Source organism: Triticum urartu, chromosome 2 (assembly GCF_003073215.2).
Source record: "Triticum urartu cultivar G1812 chromosome 2, Tu2.1, whole genome shotgun sequence".
Taxonomy (NCBI): Eukaryota; Viridiplantae; Streptophyta; class Magnoliopsida; order Poales; family Poaceae; genus Triticum; species Triticum urartu.
The window spans coordinates 739,501,994-739,507,490 of NC_053023.1; the positions used below are offsets into that span (position 1 = coordinate 739,501,994).

Genomic DNA, 5,497 nt, shown 5'->3' on the forward strand with positions numbered 1-5,497 from the left:
GGTCACTATATATAGTTTTGCGGCGATTATGCGATCACTAGCTCATCGTAGAGCACCGTATTGCACCCTATTGACCGGCCACATAGTCGACGTGGCACTTTGTTGACTGGTTAAATTGTCACATGGTTTTTGGGTCCCACCTGTCAATTGGCAGAGCAAAGAAATCAGTTAAACAAAACTTTACGCAGGCGCGACACGAGTCCAACCCTTGCGCGCGAACCGCCCTGGCTGTGTATGTGAGTGCATGCACGTTTTCTCCCTCGGTCTTCCAGCAAAGAGTGTACTACATGATGTACATCTACACTTCCAATGTGTTTAGCCTTTAATCTAAATCGATATTGATTGACTAATGCACCAACTTGTGCTGTAGGTATAGGCTACATGTCTATCCTTAATTACAGCATGCAACGGCCTTCATTTAATCTTCTTATCTCAATGGTCGCATGCACACATAAGTCTGCTACTTTTGGGTGTTAATTATGCCCTGGTCAATGTGTAAATCTCTAAATGTACAGTCTTTTACGGACGTAGGGAGTAGGTTGAGCACTTGAGCGTGAGCGTGTGTGTTGCGTCGTGTGCTGTGTGCCGCATGGGTGCGTGGGTGTTGCGTGCGTCCATGTGTACGTGTGAGTGTGCATGCATGCATGGGGCTTACTCCCTCCCATTGACATGTCCATTTGACTATAGATTTCAACAAGTGACTAGGTACGGGAAAAAATGAGTGAAGTGAGCGTAGAGGCATAGGGATATTGTAGAAAGGAAGTCCTCGCGATCCATTTATTCCCCATCTCGGTCAGAGGAAACTATTCAACTAGTCTTCGCAGTGAAGTGACAATACACACTGCAGCAGATGGGACACGTAATTAATAAGCTGAACCAGCGTGTTGGTGTTACTAAATCAGTCGCTTATGGTTGGTACTCTCAAGTCATTGAAAGCATGCACAGTCCATATATCTTATTGGTTGATATGCCACAAAACAAAAAATGAGAAGGGAGTTAATGTACGGTGCCTAAGTGTTTTGGGATTATTTGGTTTTCGTAAGGTGACTTACACACCTAGACAGAGGGAGTAGTAGAATTGAGATTGAATGCACTTTCTTCCCCGTCTTCCACTCTTCTTCTTCCTCCTCTCTTCCCCATCGTCGGCCGCACACCATTTACCCCCGCTCACTGCTCGCCCGCCCGCGCCATCTTCCTTGGTAGCTCGCGCGTACCATATCCCCCAGCTCACTGCTCGGCCACACGAGGAGAAGCTTCTTCGCTCGCCCGCCCGAATCCACTTCCCCATTGGCTCGCAGGCACCGAAAACCCCAATGGCAGAACCGACTGACACGCAGAGCCGCGATTGGAATTCCCTCCCCGATGTTCTCTTGGAGCATATCTGTAGTCGTATGGACCTACTCAGCACCGTCCGTCTGCCCGCATGCTCGGTGTCTTTCACTACACCACAACCCTTGATTGGGGGCAATTAACTGCCGGCAGAAATATTATAGCAAAGGAAAATCATCTGCCGGGAATTGTTCTACTGCTGATAAAAGTACTTAATGGCAGATAAACTGCCGGCAGATGTCCAGCAACTAGGGCACTTACACTGCCGGGAACAATGCTCCACTTCTTAGGATAGAGTATGTGTCGTTACAAATGAAACATGGCACTGTATCTGCCGGGGATTATCATGGGCCGGACCGAACGAATATTGGCCCATACGAGTGATGGCGCGGAAGAGCGCGCGAGAAGCAAAATTTTCGGTCCAAAAGGATAAAATCCCCAAACTCCATCTCAGATCGAAATCGACCGGCCCGTCCACCTCCTCCAAGACCTAGCCGCCTCCTCGACCACCCTCCTCCGCCGCCGCCACCACCGCCGCCCACCCTTCGCGGCTGCCGAGCGCCCTCCACCACATCCCTGTGCCAGATCCATCCCAGACCATGCCGCCGACCACCGTCCACCACACCCCAGCGCCAATTCCCTTACCGACCACGACGCCAAGCACCCTCCGCTGCCCTGACCACGATTCGCCACTCACCAGCAACCCCAAGCAGCCAAGCCTCCTCCATGCGTTCTCCCCTGGAATCACCCCCACCAGCTCTGCCGCTTCCAGAAGCTCCTCCCTCGAGCAGCGCCGCCGCTTCCAGGAGCTCCTGCCCGACCAACGTTGATGTTCCAGAAGCTCCTTACCCAAGTAGCGCCTCCTTCTCCAGGAGCCTCAGCGCTACCTCGTCGTCCTCTCCCCTAAGAAGATGCCTGTCCTGCGTTCTTTCCCCTAAGTAGGTCTCGGCTACCTCCGCAGCCCAACCAATGAGATCTCTCCGTGTCTTGTGAGTTTGATTAGTCTCATCTCTGTGATTTGTGAGGTTTGGTTTGTGCACAGAACAACTGCTATAGTTTTGAAAATTTCTTGAATTGTTACTTTGTTAGATAGAAACTACTCCAAAATAGAGTTTAAAGAAATGAGATTCAGACATTAGACTCCAAATGAAGTGATGGTTTAATTGAATGATTAGGTAGAAAATACTCATTGGGGCAACAGTACCAGCTGATATGGTCGTGTTCTGGAAGTAGACCATAACCATACGTGTAGGCTTTTCATAATCCAATATGTTACCTGCAGCTGAGGATTTATGTGGAATACAGATTACTCTATACTTTTATGACCAACTCGTTATTGTTACTCACAGCCTTTTCAGTTCAGGCTAGAACAAGAAAGCCAAAGTGTCATGTTTTGCCCCTTAATTTCATTTTGCATAGCCAATAAATTAGAAATGGCTAGTACGGTAATACCTTTAATAACAGGAATGTGAATTTTGTAAGCTAGCTAGGCCATACATGCACTTCCATCTCTATCATACAAGTTGGGCAAACTTTGTGTTTGGATATGTACTGCACTAATTGATATAGGTAATTATATTCTTGATGCTACACGAGGTTTGTCTCCTTTTATCGCCTGCTAATTGATGATTGGTGATTATAGTAGGGCATGGATGCTGATTTATTTATTTATTGCTAAGAGTTTGTATCATGTGCCTTTCTGTTCTCATAGTGAAATGACAATGGTGCCAATATGGTATAAGAATTATGATGCTTTAAATGCTGATAGGGCCATTTACGTCCTCTGATTCGTTGCCCGAGCAGCTCTACAGCATCCTCTACTTCTTAACTGATGGTGACATTTCTTTACTATTCCTACAATATAGATAAATGATATTCTACTATTAGTTTTCCATTTCCTGAAACGACACCTTTCAGTTCACTATTCTGCTGTGCTAGATTGCATTCCTTGTCGGTATTGTATTTCTTGTTGCTTGTAGCAGATACGACTGGTATGCATTTTGTTATTATTTTTTTCTTTAATAGAAGGCAAGCTGGGGACTGGTCCGTTTGCAAAAGCAGCAATGCAACCACAAGCAAGCTGAGGAGGTAATATATATGTTTCTCTTGGCTATTGCTACGTGATACTATTTCTTTGTTGTTTGACTTTGGAAGGAACTAATTGATCCATTTCTATTCAGATTAATTTCTGGTGTATACTACTGTAGTATCAGTTATCAGTATATCAACTGCTTATAAGATGCATTTTAATTTTTAAGATTTTGCACCATATTTCTGCCGGATACTTCTTTCATGGCTACTGTACCAAAATATGTGCATAATACTTACATTGATGACACTTTCTAAATGCAACAGTATATACTTGTGTTACAAATAAAAAATAATATATATATTTCTTTCAGAAGTACTATATAATTCTTTAATTGCCAAACAGTATACGTCATCTCAGTATCTCATTCAACACCGGCCAGTAAATAACTACTGATTTGAGTCATTACAGAAATCATGTTACAAACCACTAGCTACATAGTACAATGGTACAGATGAAAGGGCACAAATGCTCGCAGCCTTCAGTTTGCCAAGGCATTTCTGTTTTGTTAGCAGCCCAAATATTTAGTAAATACAGTGTGCTTCATTAACATCTCCTCTCCTCTCCTGCATATGCAAACAGAATGGTTGTTCGGATGGCGAGTGTGTTTGCTTGCGCAATGTTGATTTACATATATTTTGATTATAGAAACCAAGTCATCATACAAAAACCAAAAAAATAAATCCCTTTCTTCTTGAAGATGCCGCCATCTTTCTTCTTCTATTCTGTTCTCTTTTCCTTGCTCCTCTCTTTATGATGCTTCATCTTATACTTTATGTCCTGTTCTCTTTTACTTTGTTTTGCTTGCTCCTTAACAAAAGCATGGAACCAGGAACTGAACAGTGACTCCCCATTAATAGAACCCAAAATATGTCCCTTTTTGCTGCGTTATGTGATTCATGTTAGTAGTGGGATTTGTTGCTTTTGCACAACACGCCACACGTTCAACATTTTGTGCTTGTCTTTGGATAGATATGCCAACTGCCTAGCTGAGTAGCCACTGACTATTACAAGTACATAGTTCTAGTAAGGGACAATGAATTGTACAAGTTCCTGTTTTGTCATATTTGCCCATGGAAGATCTTTGTATGCGCAGTGCAAATAATTCTTGTTTGATCAAATTATGTAATATTGCCTCTTGCTTGCTGTGATGATGAAGTCCTGCACATATGGAAGTTTTATTTAAAATCCAACATGTCCAAATTGTTAATGTGTCAGATTTGAAATTTGAAATAAGAGCTCCATTTTGAATTTTCGATCTGTTGCAGGTGCCTCAAAGATACACAAGTTGATCTACAGGCTGCCTTGAAGATTTGGGAGACCTACGACTAAGTTGGTGGAGTGAAATTGTAATAAGCCTTGTTTGTTGAACCTGGAGATATTGGCACGTTTTACGCTCATTTTGTTTTTTTTGTTTTGGCACATAAGTCACAAGTTTTACTCTCATTTTGATTGTGTTGCACATCCAGAAACATATGTTCTTTTCCTTTTTGTTGCACGTCCTTGTATATTGTTGTCTCATGAATGTATCAAAGGAAAATACATATTTTGTCTATTATGTTTATCAAATGAAGTTTAAGATTTTGGATGAGGCCTATATGTAATGTTGATTGAAGTTTATCTATAAGTTGTATGATCTATCTTGATTGCTTAATCACGCAGTGGTAATACTAAATTATGTATATGTTGCTCAGAACGTTTGCTGGTGAAACAAAACGTTATGGCATATAAACTGTCGGGTGACCATATTTGTACCGGTAGTTTAACTGCCGGTAACTGTAGTTCCTATGCTAAAACCAGTCTGCCGGGAGAAAACAAACTGCCCAGAAATACATGGGTCGTGGCAGAGAAACTGCCGGGAAAAATTTATCTGCCGGGAGAAGTTATCCCCGGTAGCCGTTCTTGTCGCAGTTCTATCTGCCGGGAGACCGGCTCTCCTGGCAGTTTGTCTGCCCTTAGTGGCTTTCTCCCGGAAGATTATATGCCATTGCAATAGTGTTGTGGTGTAGTGTTTGTACCGTCTGCAACCGGCCGACTCTTTTTAAGACACCCTGCTTGCTGATGCCTGATCCTCGCAGG

The 5,497-nt window shown here is 43.3% G+C and overlaps 1 long non-coding RNA gene across 1 annotated transcript; it reads left to right on the plus strand.

The window, feature by feature from the left end:
- Positions 1-3,006: 3,006 nt before the first annotated feature.
- Positions 3,007-4,973, plus strand: LOC125534554. The gene is made up of 2 exons (XR_007294507.1): positions 3,007-3,417; positions 4,687-4,973. It is a non-coding gene; the product is annotated as an uncharacterized LOC125534554 (long non-coding RNA).
- Positions 4,974-5,497: the final 524 nt, after the last annotated feature.